The sequence below is a fragment of the Euprymna scolopes genome, chromosome 30, assembly GCF_053919585.1.
Source record: "Euprymna scolopes isolate OS-2025 chromosome 30, ASM5391958v1, whole genome shotgun sequence".
Lineage (NCBI taxonomy): Eukaryota > Metazoa > Mollusca > Cephalopoda > Sepiida > Sepiolidae > Euprymna > Euprymna scolopes.
The window spans coordinates 51,999,653-52,019,791 of NC_136511.1; the positions used below are offsets into that span (position 1 = coordinate 51,999,653).

Sequence of the window (20,139 nt, forward strand, 5' to 3'; positions counted from 1 at the left end):
TTAAAAAGTAAATAATTCATTTACTCACCAAAGTTTTATATATCCCAAATTGAAGAGAAACGGCCAATAAATAATATATTCAAATTTAAAACAAGTGTTTTTTAGACATTTACCTGTAAAGTTCGAAGTTTAAAACCTTTTTTTTTTTTTTAACCACGTTATTTGTTTTTTCTTTTTTTTTTTTTTTTAATGAAACCTTGGTCCTTGCTCCTTTAATTGAAAAAAAAAAATAGGGCTTGAATTTCATTTTTCGAGTAGTTATAAGCTTGAAAAGACGGGGTGGATTGTGGAATTATTCACTATTTTTCACGAAATTTCTGACACATCTAGGGATGCGCCGCGCCGCGCCACTGCGATGATGGGACAGTTGTTGGAGCTTGGTTGATAGTGCAGGGGCTTATTAGATTTGAGATTTTTTTTACCATGTTTAAGTGAGAGACTAGCGGTAGAAATAGTTTGCGAATTGATGTAATGTTATCGGAAATTTTCGTGAGGGGTTTGTAACTATTCTGCATTTTCACCTAACAATCTAATAAACAAAAAGATGGCATAAAACTTGAAAATGCTATATAAAAAAGTAGCACGGTACCATCTTTTTTTTTTTTTTTTTTTTTTAAATCTATATAAAAGCCAAGTACGTCCAAGGATGGAGTACTGCTGCCACATCTTGGCAGGAGCTGCTAAAAACAGCCTATCCTGCCTTGACAGAGTACAAAATAGGCTTCGTGGCTTAGTGGGTGATGCTCTTTTCTCTTCCCTGCAACCTCTCTCCCACAGAAGAGACGTTGAGAGCCTGTTTTTGTTTTATCGTTACTTTCATGGACAGTGCTTCTTGTCTGAGCTCCAATCTCTGGTCCCCTCTCATCAATCTTTCACGATAAATACTCGTCTAGCTGAAACCACTCATTAATTTTCCCCACTCTTTATCTGTGCCTAAAGCAAAACGTAGATTTTGTGAACAAAGCTTCTTTCTTAGAAGTGCAAAGTGCACTGCATGCCTGTGGAACTCTGTTCCGTTTACCTGTTTCCCACCTGACTACAACGTGCATGTCTTCAAGTCCAACATAAACAAATTCCTGATGAACCGCCCTCTTAAGACACTTTATCAAATCTCCAATACTAACGATTACTACGATACTATCCCATTGATTACTTACTATACAGGCATAATAACCCTTATCCCTGAGTGGCTTCCGGGCCTTGATAAGTGGTGACTACTTTGTAAAAACAAGTGAAAAAAAAAGAGAGCTGTGGGAACAGGGTACGAAGTCTCTTATATCCGGGCTACACTGTATATTTCAAAATCGATATGAATTTGCCGTGCTTATTCATGGCGGCAATTAAAAGTAAAGAAAATACAGAAATGTCTGTATGATGTCCTTACCAATCATGGAACAAAGATGAAATATTCCAAAAATCATGTAATTTGAGTATTTTTTTTTTTTTTTTTTTTTTTTTTAATCAAGAACATCAAATATTTCTTAGCGTTAATAAGGGAGTGGTAGGAACAGGAAAGATAGTAAAATCAAGGGCAGACAACCGATTTTCACTTCAATTTTATTTTGATAATGTCGGAAAGACAGCCGAAACCCAAGATTTAAAGCGAACAATTTATTAACATAATGTATATATTTTTTATTTATGTTTTCAGACCATAAAATTTGCAAATAATGAAAACAATTTTTAGAAAGGTAATTTTGGTACTCTTACAGTTTATAGCCGAAAATGGAGACGCCATTTTTAGGGGGGGGGGGCACCTGTCGTCAGAATCAGAGGGAGAAATCAGTATTTTAAACTATAATTGAAGCATGAAATAAATAATAAAAAAAAAAAAAAAATTGAACTAGATAATGATTACTTCCGGAAAGAACTAATTACTGGGTGCCCCAGCGTACTATAAACACTCCCAATCTCCATGTTAAGAACGACTTTTGAGGTTGGGGGAGGGTGTTTATTCCGAAAGCCATTAACATGAGGAGGTGGGGGGCGTTTATACTAAACTTGGGCACTTAATAATTAGTTCATTATCTAGTTTAATTCATTTATTTATTTCATGCTTCAGTCATAGTTTAAAATACTGATTTCTCCCTCTGATTCTGGCATCTTCATTTTCGGCGATAAACTGTTAGTACCATCATTTTATACAAGTTAAAACAATTTGAAGAATATTAAAATGGCATCGGCTTTCACTTATCAGCAAATTTGTTTTTCTAAAATGAAAAAAAAAAATACTTGATCAATTTGCGATTTTTTTTTTTTTTTTTTTTAATGTACCATCTTTATTCCGTGACAAGTAGGTACACAAAAGTTTTTTGGTGCTTGTGCACTTTTGCCACCGCACTATTTTTAAATAGTTTTCAGGTTCAATTCAAGCTTCACAATATCTTTTTTTTTTTTTTTGTTTTATTAAACTGTTAAGTGGAAGCACAGAATAGTTACAAAACGCTCTCCCCTCCCTTATGTTAAGAATGGCTTTCAAGATAACGTTATTATTTCAGCACGGTGACAAAAGTGCACAAGTACCAATTTTCTAATGCCCAGGATATGGTAAACATCTCCCCATTAATCTATCTCGCCACGACCCCCCTCCCCTCAAAAAAAAAAAAAAAAACCAAGAGAAGGATAACAAAGAGTTAGGGGTTCCGTGGCCACTCTGACACGAATACGCAAACACCCCTCTGATACAGAACATAAACTACACTTTGATCCTGACCCGGAGACCAGGTAATAAGTACCTACTAAACCACCTGTGACCTGTTGGGTCAGTATATGTTCTGGACAATTAAGTTTTTTTTTTTTTTTTTTTAACAAGAGAGAGAGATGTTGCTTCTCTTCGTGAACACTAGATGACGTCACAAAATGCGAAGTAGATAAATAAAACTGCGATTAATAAATGGTAGTGGGAGGAGGCGAATGACAAATAATGAAGAAAGCGGGAAGAAAGAGGGTCGATTAGGTGAAAGACCCCCCCCCCGTCTCTTTTGTTCGATTATTGACGTCATTACTTTAATTGCTGTTTTTTTAATTGATGTCGATATCACCTTGTGACGTTATCTAGTCTGCAGAGAGACAAACAAGATCCAGTTTTAGTGATACACTAAATCCGCAATAGACAACACGTTTGTCTAGTAGACAATTCGTGACTCTCTCTCACTCTCTATTTTAATCGATTTGGTCATCAAATGTGCATGGGGACAAACAAGATAGCAAGCAAGATCCACAGCTTTAGGAGAAAACAAATTTATCTCTCTGTCTGTCTCTTTCTCTCTCTCATATATATATATATATATATATATATATATATATATATATATATATAAACTCAATGTTTATATATGTGTTATGTTTGTTACTTGGCCTTTTGTCCAAGATCAAAGTGTAGTATCTGTTCTTCAGGTGCTATCCTTCCCGACTGAGACAATTTTTATTTTTGTACCTTTTCTCCACGTTAAAAAACGACCCTGGTGTCTAACTCTGTCCTGTGGGGAGACATTGTAAATATGTACAGAAAGAAACGTTAGAGAATCTACATAAAATCTAAAACTGTATTCTTATATAAAATTTACAAAGGAAGAAAATCGAAATGTTTATGAATCTCCAAGTGCAACTCTAATAGTCAAACTTTCTTTTGAAACTTCACGTATATCCAATTTTGATGAAATTTATATCCTCTATAAAATTCTCCTGGGAAGACGACGATAGTTGTAACGAACATCTGCGTGCCCTCCACCAGTATAGTGAAAAATTATGTAGTAATGTTCATTCAATCCCGAGCAATGTTGAGTCTTCTTGCTATTCTATATAAGTAATAACAGATGTGTGTCTGTGTGTAAATATTTAACGGATAAACTCTTAAACTACTGGTACACCAAGGATGGTTTATAATGAGTAAAATCTTTGTTTGGATGCATGAAAAATGCGTACAGAAATCGGCAAGTAGAAAGGCAAAATGTTCATTTCAACTTGCCGACATATTTCTATTATTTTCCGCATGTGCAAATTCATTTATAGCTTGAAGTGGTTTAATTTTAAATCTTTCTTATCTACTCTATATAATATGCAATAGAGAATTGGCTCTATAATGATAAATACGAAATTTGTAAAATTAAAATATTTTTAAGCATATTTTATAACCTGGTAAGGCCGCTAGCTGTTGAATAAAATAGAATAAAAATTAGTATTGGGACGATTATCGGAATCGGAAAAATAAGAACTTTTGGGGGAATTGGTATCGGAAAAAATGTATTTATTTTCTGATCCCAAAATGATTCCTTAAGTTATCTTGTTTTTATTTGATTTTGTTTCAAAATTTTCTGCAGCTGGTAGTAATTATAAAATAATATTTTATTGATTTTGAAGCTACCAGTGAAACTAAAACTTATAGATCACTCCCCACAAGTGTATTTTCATGTTTGAGCAAAATATCTGCACACTGGACATGTTTTTACGGTAATCGGATAAAAACAATTTTATTGTAAATATTTAGATTTATAAAGAATCTGAATTGGTAATTGTATTGGAATCGGGGAAAAATATTGGAATCGTCCTATCACTAGTAAAAATGTAAGGACAAGAAATAAACAAAATATCAACCAAATATTGTTTATTTGTATTTGTTTACTCACTAGGAGTTGCTATTTACTTTCCTCCTCATGAGGGCAGAATTAGACATAATGGTCTGTTTTTTTTTTCTTTTCTTTTTTTTTTTTTTTTTAATAAGCGAAAAATCCAACTCCCTAAAAAGGGGCACTCTGGAGTTTGGAAATGCCTTGATCTTGAGGGATTTCTCCTTCAAAATGAAGTATCAGAACTGTGACTATATTTTGCTCCTTGCCAAAAAGCCAAGTCGGTGATTGATCTTCAGATGCTGGAAAGCTTTCTACTAAACCTTATTTTCTCAAACTGCTACACTTTGAAATTTCCTCTATGCTCAACTTGCTGCTGAACTCCCTACTTTTAGTGTCTCTGTAGGCATGGGACTTGATTTACGGTAGTCCATCCCTTAAATCTGTTACAATTTGCTTTGTTTGGGTTAAATGAGTAAAATAAATGTAAATTTTAGAATTTACTGTTAAATCTTTAGCATGGATCAATATTTGTTTGCAATTTTCAATTATGCATATTTATCTTTACTGTCATTGTCAAGTCATTAAAATGGTGATTATATTTCCTTTTCTTTTCTTAGAATAATTGATTATAGACAATTTTAGACCTTCTTGTTTATAGAAGAGACATGGTTCTCCTTGGAATTTGCAAGTTCAGGAGATTGTCAAACGTTAAATTAGCAAGTTGATGTGTGCCATTTTGCAAAGGAAGGTGTAGATGAAAAGTTTATTAGGTTGGTAGTGCGTGAGGGCACCTGCTATTTTTCATACAGGATGAGGAAATGCAATGCAAGAGAAAAAAGGCTTCTTGGCCTTTGGGCCAGGATCAAAGTGTAGTATCTGTTCTGATGCTACACTTTACTTTTTTCACTTCACTTCGTTTGGTCTCTGTTAGTGGAGGAGAAATCCTTCATGACTGATACATTTTTTATTTTTGTTACTAACCAGTGCACTTTTTGGAGAGCTGGTTTACCCCCACATTAAAAACCGACCTTATGTCTAACTCTGCCCTCGTGGGAGACAAGTAAACAAAAAAAAAAAGAAAAATGACTGAAACACTCGCAAATAAATTGAAGTTAAAATGCTCACTGGAGTTAAATATGCTGTGGTTTTACTCTAACAAGAAAAACTTGTGCCAAGACAAGAAAATCAACTCCTCAAAAGCTGTCTCATCCAGAATGCGCTGACAGTTTTCAACGGCAACCATGGTCTTCGCTTTTGTCAGCAGTGAAAGTGACATCATGCCACTTCACTTCTTTCCTGGCACCCTCAGGTTGAACATCGATGGCTACATCAGTGTTCTTAGCGAGGTAACGGAACCTTTGACTAGTTTTCATTTTACTGCAGTAAGTTCGCAAAAATCAAGGGACCTTTTTCGGCGGCTTTTGAAGGTTCAATCAAGATTTTCCTCTATCCCTATAATGTTGAGTTAGTGAAGAAGCAAAGAACGTTGTCTTCTTCCCAATTGACCAGTATATCTTTCTTGTAGTCTTTTGGTTTTTATCAAATTCCAGCACAAGAATTCATCTAGTGAGGTGGAATACCCTGCAAAGTGCTGTTACCTAATGCGACAGCATTATGAAAAAGTACACCATTCCTTATATCAACCATGTATGACCATGTTGAGGGGAGTTTATTTGCCTTTCGAATATTAAGTTATTTTGAATATTTAGTTTAGGTCAACGTTTACTTGTAGCATGAAACATCCTCATGTTATCTTCTCTTGCACAGAGGAACCGAAGACACTTGTATATGATGTCTCGTAGGCAATGTTGGAAGACTTAGTGCTCTGGAAATCCTAGGCGTGACTGCCAGAACTTTGTTGACCATAACTTCATCTGACCTCTTGGCTTGCTTGACTACAACCCCCAAGACTTCTTTATATGGGGTACAGTGTAACAAGACATCAACAAATCCAACTGCAACGTTAAAGATGACCTAAGAGTCTAGATCATCAAGACCTTTAGGAGCTTAAGTTGGGATGTAGTGACGAAGGCCTGTAGCCAGTTTTGAGATTGTCAGCAAGGTTGGTTCCTCAATTGAAATTGACAGCAACTCATGACGAAACCTAATAGTTTAATGAATCCTATATTAAAGGCGCTTTGTCTGTGTGTGTGAGAGTTCCTTATGGATTACAAAATGGCTGAACCGATTTTTATGAAATTTCACACAAATATAATTTATATTGGAGAGTGTGCTTGGATAGCTTTTGTATCGTAAGTATAAAAAATTGATAATCGAAAAATCCAATTGGAGATAGAGAAGACAGAGTTTGAACAAAGTTGACACCTTATAAAACCTAACATCACAAGTGTATTCAGTTTTATCACTGCACAAGTAGAAAAGTTCTGCATATAAAATCAACAGTAGGCACTTTGATAAGACAGGTGCGTGTAAAATGCACGTTTCTATTTAAGATACAATTTAACCATGATACTTGACTTTTGAATTTTAAACTTGAATTCAAACCATTATATAAAAATAATTTTATAAAATTAACAGTAGGTTCTCTACAATGCAATGTAGACTACAATGTCTAATGGACTAAGTCACTGTCGGAAGACATGAAGTTTCCTCCCGATGCACTGCAGTGGATCCCCAACTAGAGCAGGAAATCAATAATTGAAAAATGGCAAATTTCATCAATCATCATAAAAGGGTATGTCTTTGCCTGGTGAGAAGTTTAAAAATTAAGGAAATGCTAAAGCTGAAGTAATTCCTTGTGATCTTTTCTGATGCTGAGGAAATCTGAAATTTCCTTATTTGTCCTTCTGATGCAAATTCCAAGGACATCTGTGTCTTTTTCATAAACATGAATGTTTAAAATTGTCCATTATTAATTATAGTGGAGAAAGAAATGGAAATATAGTCAGATTGTGAAATTCATAACAGAACAATAAGTTATTGCACTGCAATAAAAAGTGAGCCCATGAATTATCTGTATTCTTTACTTCTGCAATGAGTTTGTCAAAGGCAATAACAAGGCTTTTCCGGCATCGAAAGAAAACCTCCTAGCAGGCTCTGAACTCCCCCAGAAAGAGTGGGTAACCCTCAACCAGGCACAAACGAAGGTTTCTAAAATACTGGACAATGCATAAGTTGGGCTAAGTAAAGGACACTTGGTGTCCTTGCGGCACCAGCCTGCATGCAGGCTATTGCACACATCTTCAGACTGTCCCCTAAACAAGGCGTGTGAACCTGAGGAATGCCTTGGACACTGCTTGATGATGGACCTCGATATGGAGTGAAACACTATGATGATCTGTATGCCGGTTGATTAAAAAAAGTTAGCCGAGATTATTTAATGTTTGATTGGGGAGAATAGCGAAGGAAGGAGGAGAAAGAGAAATCAAAGAAAATGTTCAAAGATTGCAAGCCGCATTATTTGCAAATTCATATGAATTTGGTGTAAATCTTATCTTGATCAAATGTCGACCCCTTTTTTCACATGTGAATATTTGGAATTTATTTGTAAACATATATTGACACGAAGGGGATTCACTTTATAAACATAAAAATATTGATGGAATGTGCTTTGACAAACTCGTTGCACTCGACGTAAATAACCCTCTCCCCCTAATCTGACAAGCAGTAAAATTCTACCTCTTCACAAAAAGAGAGGTCACTAGATGCCAGAAAGCTTTTTGCTCGAGTGGTTTCTTTCCTCAAACTGTTAGACTTGGGAATTCCATCTGTTGCAATATTTTTGAGATTATAATGGAGATATGATCCCGCACAGTTGGAAGATTCTATTTATAAACGATGCTGCTAGGAACTGACGAATCACCAACCAATCAGAAACCAGAATTGCTCCATAAAAATTTAGCCTTTTCGTTAGCAACTTTGCATGTGTTTTCTTCATGTCAACACGGGAAGAATCTTTTGCTCTGTGGCTTCCAACTCGAGAACTGTCTACTGATAACCAGTCATCTTCAGGACTTGTATAGAACAACTAACCATCGGAAACTGTTCTGAAACTAAACATGGCTTACAATTTCAGACCCTCCGTTTCCTGCTTCCTTGTCTCTAATAACGGCCAGAAAATGAAATGTAATGCAAATAGATATCTCGCTGCTCAACTTCCTACATGCTTGTGTAGGCATGGTCCAATGTAGTTGCCCCTTGCGTCCAAGTGACAATATACCTTATTTGTTGAGAATAACAGTAAAAAGAAAAAGATTGCACAGTTTTTGATCACATAGTTTGAGACAGAATGAGTAACAGTTTTTGGCACTTCTTCATTATGATAATGAAAATTGAAATATTAAATTTCAATTAAAACCAATGGTATTGACTTAATTGTCATGTTGAAATTGGCAAAATATCCAAAAATTATAAAAAATGATTAGAAAATTAATCTTATATATATATAAAAGTGACATTCTCTGTCTGTATGGGAACAGTCTCTACCAAACTACTCTGTCAGTTTTTCGTCTACAGACTTGAAACTTGATATATAGGGGATTTGGACATTCATACATAACGTTAAACATTGTTTTGTTTTTTGTATCCATGAGTTCTTTCGGGTTTGACCTTTCAAATTCTAAGGTCTTATATCGTTTTGACTTGGTTCAATATTATAAACTGTCATTCTTGGTTTGAGTCATAGCAGAACATTTTTAAGATCACAAACACCTGCTTAAACATCTGCACTTCACAAGTACAGACCAAGTTAGGCACAAGGTTTATTAATGTAGAAGCCCCCAGCTTCCTCAAAAGAGGCTACGTCATTGTGCTGAACTTGATATATAGAGGATTTGGACCTATGGAACAAATTTGATTTGATTTTTTAGCTGATAAAAATAGCTTCTAAGGGATAAAAATTGGAAAAAAAATGGGAACTTGAGTGTAAGTCGACTAAATGTTATTTTTACGCATGCGCAATTATACATTTATAGATTTAACAGTATTTTTTAAAGTTTTTATATACACATGAACATGGACTTGGATCAAACGAGAAGACTGGAGAGCTTTAAGTTTTAGTTTTGATTCTAGCTAATGGCACCCAAGTCATATTTTTATTTTTTACTTTTGAAATCACTACTATATATTTGGTACAATATAATAATCAATAGAGAATTGATTCTATAATTAATAAATACGAAATCTGCATAAATTAAAATATGCTTAGGTGTATTTTATGACTGGGCAACGCTGGATGGCTTGCAAGTTATGAATGATAATAGTTTTCAAAGAAAATTGCAAGATATACTTAAATAATAAACAGAATAAACAGGGGAACTAACTAAAGTGACTTGTCATAGTTTCCCCCAAAATGATAGTGATTGTGAAAGTACATGTTTTATGTAGTAATCCAGTAATCTATATATCTATAAAAGTGAGAATGTGTATGTGTGTGTGTAAGGACGACTCTCAACCTATATACTCAATAAATGTTATATCTACAGACTTGAAATTTGATATATAGGGTATTCAGACATATTCCTTTTTTTTTTCTACTTAAAGAAATTGAATGCCAGGTTTAATACCTGGCAATGCCGGGTACATCTGCTAGTATTAAACTAATTATAACATGACAAGTAGATAACCTTGCTTGTAGTTGAAATTGACATAAAAATTAATTCGATAAAATTGGGTTTTAATGGAAATTTTATTTTGCGGCTTTGATTTTCATTCTTATTCTAAAGGAAATTTAAATTTCCAGAATAGTGGCCATTTTCTAAATAAAATGTGTGAATGTATGAAAAGGAATCTAAACTTATAAATATGCTAATAGTTCTGAGAAAAAAAAAATTAAGAAATGGCAGCTGTTTTGGAAATAGAAAAAAAAAAAAAATGGTTATTCATTCTGTTCCAAACTATGTAGTTCATTTTACATAAAAATTAAATAGTAAAGAGAACACTCAATATAAAATTTGTTTTTACTGTATATTTTGTATGTATTGATCTGTTATCTCAGAAAAAAAGAAAGGAATTAAAATTTCTTTTTCTTTTTTACTTTTCTGTTAGCACAGGCTGGCCATAGCCGAGATTGAACTCACTACATGAATTTATAGTGTAATTCAAATCTTATCTGTAGCTGAATACTTGATGCTTCGCCAGGCCTATTAAGGGTATTTTTTATCGTGACTCCATCACTAGATGGGGTGCCAACCACGGCTTAAGAGAGTCCCATCTACCCTCAAGAGAAGGATATACCTCGCCAGTTTCTCAACCTGGTATTTTACCTCGCGATATATACAGCGCCTCGCCTTTCCCAAATGGTTACCCATCTGGTACTGGCCAGGCTCAATGTTGCTTAACTTTGGTGATCTGGCAAGAACCAGTGTGTCAACGCGATTTTTAAGCAGGAGAAAAGAGTTAAATTTTACCCATGAAAATTAAATAACAAATTTAAAGGATTAGTGTCATATGCATCTGTCATGATTTAAGCAATTTAGTATTATTTTTACGCTTTTCTCCTGATGAGATGATAGCTGAAAGAGCTCTCGAGATACTTCCGCCCATTATATTTAAAACTGTATTTAAATTCTGTACCTCTAAACATATATATATATATATATATATATATATATATATATATATATACTAGCAGGCCACTTGGATGTTGCCGGTTGCAAGATATGCTTAATTATGGTATTTTAATTCCTGTAGATTTCGTATTTCTTGTTATAGTCAGTTATTTCATAATATTGTACCCAATATATAGTCATGATTTCAAAAGATTTGAGTGCCAAAACATAACAAAGCATAGTTTTATGATTGAAACTATATCTACAAGTTAATGCAAGTACGGAAGTCTATTTGTACTCGGTATGGTTGGACTGTGTGAAATTATTTAGATATTAGCAGTTCACCTGATTTTGCCCAGTTGTGAAATATGCTTAAATATATTTTAATTTATGCAGATTTTGTATTTATTATTATAGAGCCAATGCTCTATTGATTATCAGCTTGTACCCAATATATATAGTAGTGATTTCAAAAGTTAAAAAGAAAAAAAAAATCTTTCATACCATCAGTTAGAATTGAAGCCAAAACAATTTAGCTTTTTAGTGATATTTGCTTATATGTGACCTAAAGGTACATGCATATCAAAACTTTACAAATTAATGCACTTAAACTTATAAATGTATATTTGCATATGCATGGTTCTAATTTTATCAATTCTGACCTCATAGCAGCTATTTTTCCCAGCCAAAAACCAAATTGAATTTATATTATTTAATTGGAATTCATTGAGATGAGTATTTATTTATTGCGGGATATTATCATCTTTCTTAGATGTTGTTTCACAACGTTTCGGCCAACTATTCCTCTGGCCTTCGTCAGGTGGTAACCACCAGGGGATAGGAACTCCGAATCTCCTAACTGCATTCTCAGCAATTACTGCCATCCATAGTTGTTGTCTCACCACGTTTTTGGCCAAGTAAGCCTGTGGCCGACTTTTGGGTAGAATTGAAACCGCTATCTTCAGACAATTCTAAACCTTGATCGCCCTTCGTGAAGCAACATCTAAGAAACATGAGGATAATAGTCCGCAATGAATAAATTAACAAATTGAATTTGTTCCACAGGTCTGAATCCCGATATATCGTTTCAAGTCTGTATTGCAAAAATTGACAGTAGTTTGGTAGAGATCGTTCTACACAAAGACTAGTTCACTTTTATAATATATATGTATATACTTTTAAATCTTGATTTCTTTGCTTACTCTTGATAATGTTAAGAACAAATTTGTTTTTCTAGGATGTAAGTTGATTGCCGTTTAGTGGAATTTCACATTTTTCTTTAAAATCAAGCCAAATAGGGGAAAATAAGGAGACAAAGCTCTAGGCTTTTTTTTTAAAATATTATTTCTATCTCTTTCTCTCACCGTTTTTTTTCTTCATTTTCCTCTCCATTTCTCTTTTCCTGTATTTTCTCTCTTCCTATTCTCATCATTTTGTACTGCCTTGTTTCAGCTCCATTCCCTCTTTTTTTTTCTTTCTAAAAATACTAATTTTGACATACTTCAAACGATTCATGGATAGGGGAGATAGATGTTTTTTTTTTTTTTTTTTTTTAATTTCATCAATGAATCGCTTGTCACCATTAAACACATTAGTTGATAAAAAGAAAAAAGGTATTGTAGATTGACACTCTCTGCTCTGACCCCCCCCACCCCCGATTCTAAATTTTGATAATGAACACCTTGGCTTCTTAGATTAAAAAATTGGTATGTTCCCATGTTCCCCCTAACCTTCCAAGTTGATAAATTAATATTGATTTCAGATGGTTTTGCTATTGGCCACTCACATGCCTGGTATTCCTTAAAAATAAATCTCAGCCTAAAATGATTGTGTGTGACAACAGCTGGCGACAAGAACTGATGTGTTGGATGTAGCAACGTGTCACTTTTTAAAAGAAACAGGTCATAAACACGCAGCTGACAACCAAACGCTTTCTCTTTCTTTACTTTTTACTTTTGTTTACATTCTTCTTTTTTCTCAACTTTGATGGAATGAATGACATCAGCGCAGTAGAAGAATAGCCGATGTAATTTTACCAAGATTTGTATTCGTTTTGCTCTGAACCATTACTAGATCATTCATGCTGAATATTTAGGGATAACGTTAAATATATCATTTCTCAAATTTGCCACTGGTTGATAGTCATGTTTTACAAGGATTTTCACAAAATTAGGATATATTATGATATAATAGGTCTCTCTTTTTGTACCACTCCTCCCTTCCCTCTGTACCACTTTCCCTTTCTACTTCCACCTTTTCTAATCTCTTTGCTTTCCCCATTCTATCCTCTGTCTGTCTCTCTCTCTACTACTTGCCCTCACCTCTTTCTACTACTTGCCCCCCTCCGTCTGTACTAATTGTCCCTTCCCTCCTCTCTATACTACTTCCCCCCTCTACTACTCCTCTATTACTTGCCTCCCCCTCTACTACTCCTCTATTACTTGTCTCCCCCTCTACTACTCCTCTATTACTTGTCTCCCCCCTCTACTACTCCTCTCTCTACTACTTGCCCCCCCCCTCCCTCCTCTCTCTACTACTTGCCCCCCCCTCCCTCCTCTCTCTACTACTTGCCCCCCTCCCTCCTCTCTCTACTACTTGCCCCCCTCCCTCCTCTCTCTACTACTTGCCCCCCTCCCTCCTCTCTCTACTACTTGCCCCCCTCCCTCCTCTCTCTACTACTTGCCCCCCCTCCCTCCTCTCTCTACTACTTGCCCCCCTCCCTCCTCTCTCTACTACTTGCCCCCCTCCCTCCTCTCTCTGCTACTTGCCCCCCTCCCTCCTCTCTCTGCTACTTGCCCCCTCCCTCCTCTCTCTGCTACTTGCCCCCTCCCTCCTCTCTCTCTCTACTTGCCCCCCACCCTCCTCTCTCTGCTACTTGCCCCCCTCCCTCCCCTCTCTGCTACTTGCCCCCCTCCCTCCCCTCTCTGCTACTTGCCCCCCTCCCTCCCCTCTCTGCTACTTGCCCCCCTCCCTCCCCTCTCTGCTACTTGCCCCCCTCCCTCCCCTCTCTGCTACTTGCCCCCCTCCCTCCCCTCTCTGCTACTTGCCCCCTCCCCCTCCTCTCTCTGCTACTTGCCCCCTCCCCCTCCTCTCTCTACTACTTGCCCCCCTCCCTCCTCTCTACTACTTGCCCCCCCCTCCCTCCTCTCCCTACTACTTGCCCCCTCTTTCTATCTCTTATCTATAAATATAAAAGCGAAAATGTATGTATGTACGCTTTTCCTTGATGTCCGCAAAAGGCTTCTTTCAGAGAAGCGCTCGCTCGCTTCACAACTTCTTAAAGCTTTTTATATCATCTATAAATTGTAATATCTCGCACTTAACCACAGAGCTCGCCTGTCTATTTAATTTTATTGACTTTCAAACGTTAATTATTCCACATTTCCCGCATCGGCATGCGTTACATTCGGTTTTCAGTATAAACAAAAAGCGAAACTTGACTCTAATCACAGGCCCCCCCGCCCTCCGTGGCACGGGGGACAAGATCAAAGTGTAATATCTGTTCCGGCAGATGCTGCAAGCAAAGACTAGCTATGACTAGCAAAGACCATATAGGGGGGTAACCCCACATATCTGTACTTGGTCAATGTAGGGATCACCCTACAAACCACAGTTACTATCCAGCTCCCATTTCCCACCTCTTGGGAGCTGGACCCCCCCTTTCCCTCCCCCCTCCCTCTCTCTCCACATTAAAAAACGGCCTTGTGCCTAATTTGCTCAGTGGGGAAGGAAATAAATCCACACAGGCCCAGAGCCCTCCAGGGCCCAGGCGACAAGATCAAAGTGTAGTATCTGTTCCGACAGATACTGCAAGCAAAGACCAGATGTGGGGGCAACTCCACATACCTGACCTTTAACCAGCTCCCATTTCCCACCTCTCGGGAGCTGGTCCCCTTTTTCCTTTCCCCCTCCCTTCACTTCTCACATTAAAAATTGGCCTTGTGCCTAATTTGCTCGGTGGGGGAACAAATAAATACCCACAGGCCCAGAGCCAGTTTGGTCAATGTCAAGACGGTAGCTTTCATTTCGAGACGAGGGAGCGGGTTTTTAAAAACAAACAAACCGATTTATTGACCTCATTAAAAACTGTCCCGCACAAAATGCTAACTGCTGAATAGCTATCGCCGTCACGTCAATCAAAAACGCGCACCTGTTTTTTTTTTTTCACACTTTACTATTTTCCAACTGCGCGTCGTCAAGGCTTTTTTTTTTTCACGGGCACCTTTTTTTTTTCACACACACCTACAAACACCCGGGCAACGCCGGGTACCCCTCGCTAGTCTGTAATAATAGCCGATTAAAGTGAGATCAACTACTTTTAATTATCTATTACTAGGTATCTACAGGCAATATTTCATTTACTTTGCTGTCTTGTACATTATTAATCCAGAAGCCAATTTTCTTGACTTTTAAGCCAACTTATCTCTGGCCAGCCAGGCTTTTTCGTTCTCCTTTCTTTCTCATTCTCTAGCACTATTCCATTTTGGTTTAATGTCTATTTGCATGTGTTGAATGGCTCATGGAAATTAACTTCCAGAGATAGGAAGTCGGTTGCTAAAAGCTATCCAACATATGCCAGTATGTAAATTGATGTCCTACAGTCTAACATTAGTTGAAATTAGATTTGCCAGAAATCCATTCAAATCATGAATGCAGCATTCCTACAATTCATTAATTTCACCATCAATTGGCATTATTGCTGATAACATGCTAAAAAAAATGTTTCCATGGTGACAGAAGTTTAACAATCTATATAAGAATCTAGCGTTGAGCATCATTTATATCGTCATATTTGGTGTAACGGCCATTTTACATGCTGGTATGTGTTGGATAGCTTTTAGAAATTGACTTCTAAACTAACTTATCTCTGACCAGGTTTTTTTTTTGTCTTTCTCTCAAATCCTTCCATATTTTCCTTAGCTTTCTTCTGTGAGCAGACTCTACAGCCCCATTTCTTCTACATTCAATAATCCAGGAACTCTCATCTTCCTTTTTTTTTTTTTTTTTTTTTTTTTCAATCTGGCTATACCACTGAAGTTTTATTTTAGAAACTATTATTAGCAGTCATGAAAAAAATGAAACTGCTGCACTAATCCGGGAATATAAAATTCACACGTGGTCCCCCAGTCGCATGTATATCCCTGTTAGGGGAGGTGACGATGTTTAGTGTTTGTAACTCTAGCAGAGAGGTGTCCATGTCCCTTCTACATACTGTGCCGGGTATTCCTAAATTAGTCACCCATCTTGTACTGACTAGGCTCAATGTTGCTTAACTTTGGTGATTTAGCAAGAACCAGTGTGTTGACATGATTATGCTGTGTGTGTGTGTATATATATATATATATATATATATATATATATATATATATATATTAGTAGTCGTGGAAACAGTAGATTAAGATTTAGTTTTAGTTCACAAAATCAGAAGTCTTAATCTATCAACCTTTATTCCTTAATCTGTTATGAACAGATTATTTATAGATTAGGTTGTTTGGATGACTTGTGTTATTCTATATTCATTTTTCTTAGTGCGATGTTAATTTTAAGCTTTTTTAATTTTTTTTAAAAGTCTTTATCTTTTATGCTTATTGTCTATCTAACACGGTGAGTTTGAACCAATACCTGTTTGGACATCTTTCTTGATTGCAGTGCAAAGGCTATTATTTTCTCCTGAATGGCCCAAATGTACTGTTACCACTTGACTGGCCTTGGTGTTCGCTGATGTTTACCAATGCTCTCGTACAAACAGTCTATCACTAAACATTTTTTTTTTTTTTTTTTTTTTTTAATATATACCAACCTCCTACGTCGATAGGTGCAAGCAGCTTATTTACACTGACTGTGAATTCAGCAATGTTTAAAACCTATTGAGGCAGTTAAGTTTATATTGCACTAGTGCAGGAACGGAGGTCAACATTTTATACTTTTCTACATCAATTTAGATGTATGAGTGCGGTGAATATTATTTGCCTCAAAAACGCCCATGTGTCGGCGCGTCCTGTAGGGTTCGGCTACTGAATGATAAAAGAAACCAAAATGGCAACGCCCAGTTGATTTATCTTCAATGGTTGCACAAACTAACGCTGAAATCTCACTGATCATATACAGATTAGACGATCTTTAACTGTATATAGAGCTTTAACTGTATATATTACATTGCGAGTGAAACAGTTGAATTTGTAAGTTAGTTTTCCAAGTGGCAGCTAGAAATAATAAAACGATGATCTTTTGGCAATAACATTTCTTTGCCTGACAATCTTCCAAAGCTCATTGAGTGAACAAGTGAAGCATGTATGGTTCCCCGTGAGTGCACAGTGAATGAGACATAAAAAAAATGACTAAGTTCAGCATTCCCCCCCCCCCAGTCCCAAAAGTCCCCAAGGAACGTCAAATCCTGGTGAAAATGAATAAACAGTGCAGTTTTAGGCCTTAACATATGTAAATTTGAGTTCTGCACCATGAAAAAAAAAAAGAAATGACCAAGTCCATCATCCCCCCACCACCACCACCACCATTTAGCCCCAAAAGTCCCCAAGGCCTTAACATATTTAAATTTGAGTTAAGCACCATGCAAAACTGCTAAATAGACATATACAGAACATTTGGGACAAATATGGTAAAATAGTCCCAAAAATGGAGTGTTTTTATTAGCCTTAAAAGAACCATTGGGGCACACCCAAGAGTTATCGTGAAGTATAGACAAACAAAATTATATAGAAATCAGTTAGAACTTTTCAGAAAGTTTTATAAAAATCCAAGGCATCAATTTTTTTATTTTTTGTTTTAATAAGCACAAAAGTGTCAATTTTAGCCATTTTAACCCGAAAGGCACCCTTAGGGGGGGCAACTGGAGTTTTCCTGGAAAATCCGTTCTGTTACTTTTTTTACTTATATCATGTTTCATGTTTGTGCAAAATTTAAAAAAATCACAAGGCATAGTTATTAAGAAAAGTGCGGACAGACGAACGGACAAGGGTGAATTTACAGGTCCACCCTCCTTTTGTCGGGGACCAAAAAATGTTTTCTTTTTTTTTTAACCATTACTTTTTTAAGAAAGCAGATAAAGTCAAATTATTTAAACAATAAAATTTGAAAAGAACAATGTTCTCTTTTTTTTTTTTTTAAGGAAGGCTGTTTTAAAAAAAACGAACATTCAAAGAAACTCAAGTGTTTATATCTTCAAATCTCAACATAACATTTAGTGCATATTTAGACTTGCACCTATTTTAAAAAAGAAAAAAATGCGGAAAAATCTTAATGATGTACATGGAATGAAAATACCAATTAACAATAATGCGTGTTTGGTTAGTAACTTTTCTATTTGGTTAGTAAACCAAAATATTTACTTGTCAAAGATCAACTGAAGATAAATTTGTCCCTAGAGCTCTGGTATATAAGCCAGCTGATTGAAAACTGTATGGAGTGGGGTCGTTTTTGAAGTGACAAATCGATGGTTGAATATAGTTAAATTTGTGCTCATTTTTGCATTAAATACTAATCCTTATTAATCGCCAACTGTGCATCAAATGGTGGATACCACAATACTTAGTTTGCTGCACTTTATCATAACAAATGCCTATACAAATTTTCCGCCAGATCAGCTTGATAGTTTCTGAGAAAAAGCGAAGCAAAGAGACTAAGAAATATGATATAGATTCGATAGTTTTACATACTCTTTGATTTACCGGTCCCAGGACAGGTAAAATTAATTCCCCAACTAGAAGTTTTCACCACTTTTATGTCCCCCCTTACAATGAATGAATGAATATGAAAATGAAGATATAATACCACTAAACTTTATGTCTAGAATTTTTTATCGTAATTTTCATGAAAGTCCATTACATGATTTTCATTGTAGAAAATTTTGAAAATTTAAGGCTTTAGCTGAACAGGTCTTATGAAGAAATTACAATTCAAGGAATCTTGCTTAGTTGCTGTTTAATAACTATGGATCAAATTGAATGCAAATCTGATATATTTTAAATTTCGAATGGTAAGGACTCTTTGAAATATTCCAAACTAACTAAAATTTGTGGAAAACTAATAGATGTCTCATACCTATTAAGGTCCTGGATATGATCTTGAACTATATCCGATGGTGAGGCCCCAGCTTGTGGCCTTTGGGGAGTGTGAAGCCACCCTTTAATTGCCATTGCTCCCAGGTCCACTCTGACCTGGATTGGTAGTACATGTTAGGGTCCCAACTATGGGTTAAATAGAAACTGACTTGGAAAAAAATATATTCTATTAAAAAATTTTTCTTCAAAATTACTGCATTAAATAACCTGAAAAGTGTTGATATGCCATAAAACAACCAACCATACCCATAAAAATTTTACAAAAATCGAAGGAATATGAATTTTCATGAAGGGCTTTCAACCTCTTTTATTAACCCCTGCTCCATTGTATCAAACCAAATTAAACTAAATATAGCCCACATTTGGACACCTTACGTTCATCAAGTGTTCCAAAACTCATAATAATAGGTTAATTATTTTAAGAGTGAATCCTGTACAAATAGATATATAAGCATAAACCAATGTAACTTTATATATAAAAATATATTTTTTATTTTTCCTTTATTAAGCTATGCTCATAAAATCAATAGCAATCATCCACAGACAGCTGTTTCATTTTATTTATTTTCAAGACTCATCAGTGTGGCTCGACATAGTGAATGCCTCAACCCTGTGATTTGAATTTGGACACCACTCACTACCAACCATAAGTCTGTTGGCCTACCCTCTGAATCAACAAGGTAGCTGCTGTTAGTGAAGAAAGATCGCTTATAAATTTATATTGTATTCATTTGTTTACCCTTTTATGATATCATTTATAGAATTCAATTTTGCTTTTACTTTTAAGTGGAAACCACTTTGCCAGAATACTCCACCCATAGGGAGTGAGCATATATGTATTAGGTTTATATATGTATATATATATATATACACACACAAACTTTTTATCCCCATCAAAAGGGCAAGAGTTATAATCCATTTACTCAGAGTGAGTGCTTTAAAGTTGATTTTGGGTTTCCTTTCAGCAGCCTCATAACTTTTGCT

The 20,139-nt window shown here is 35.8% G+C and overlaps 1 protein-coding gene and 1 pseudogene across 12 annotated transcripts in view; both read left to right on the forward strand.

Annotated features, from left to right (window-relative positions):
* LOC145254806 (uncharacterized) overlaps window positions 1–20,139 on the forward strand; it is a 400,418-nt gene that overhangs the window by 61,527 nt on the left and 318,752 nt on the right. The gene's annotated exons all lie outside the window — the stretch shown is intronic.
* On the forward strand, window positions 5,405–5,582 carry LOC145255045 (U2 spliceosomal RNA; annotated as a pseudogene).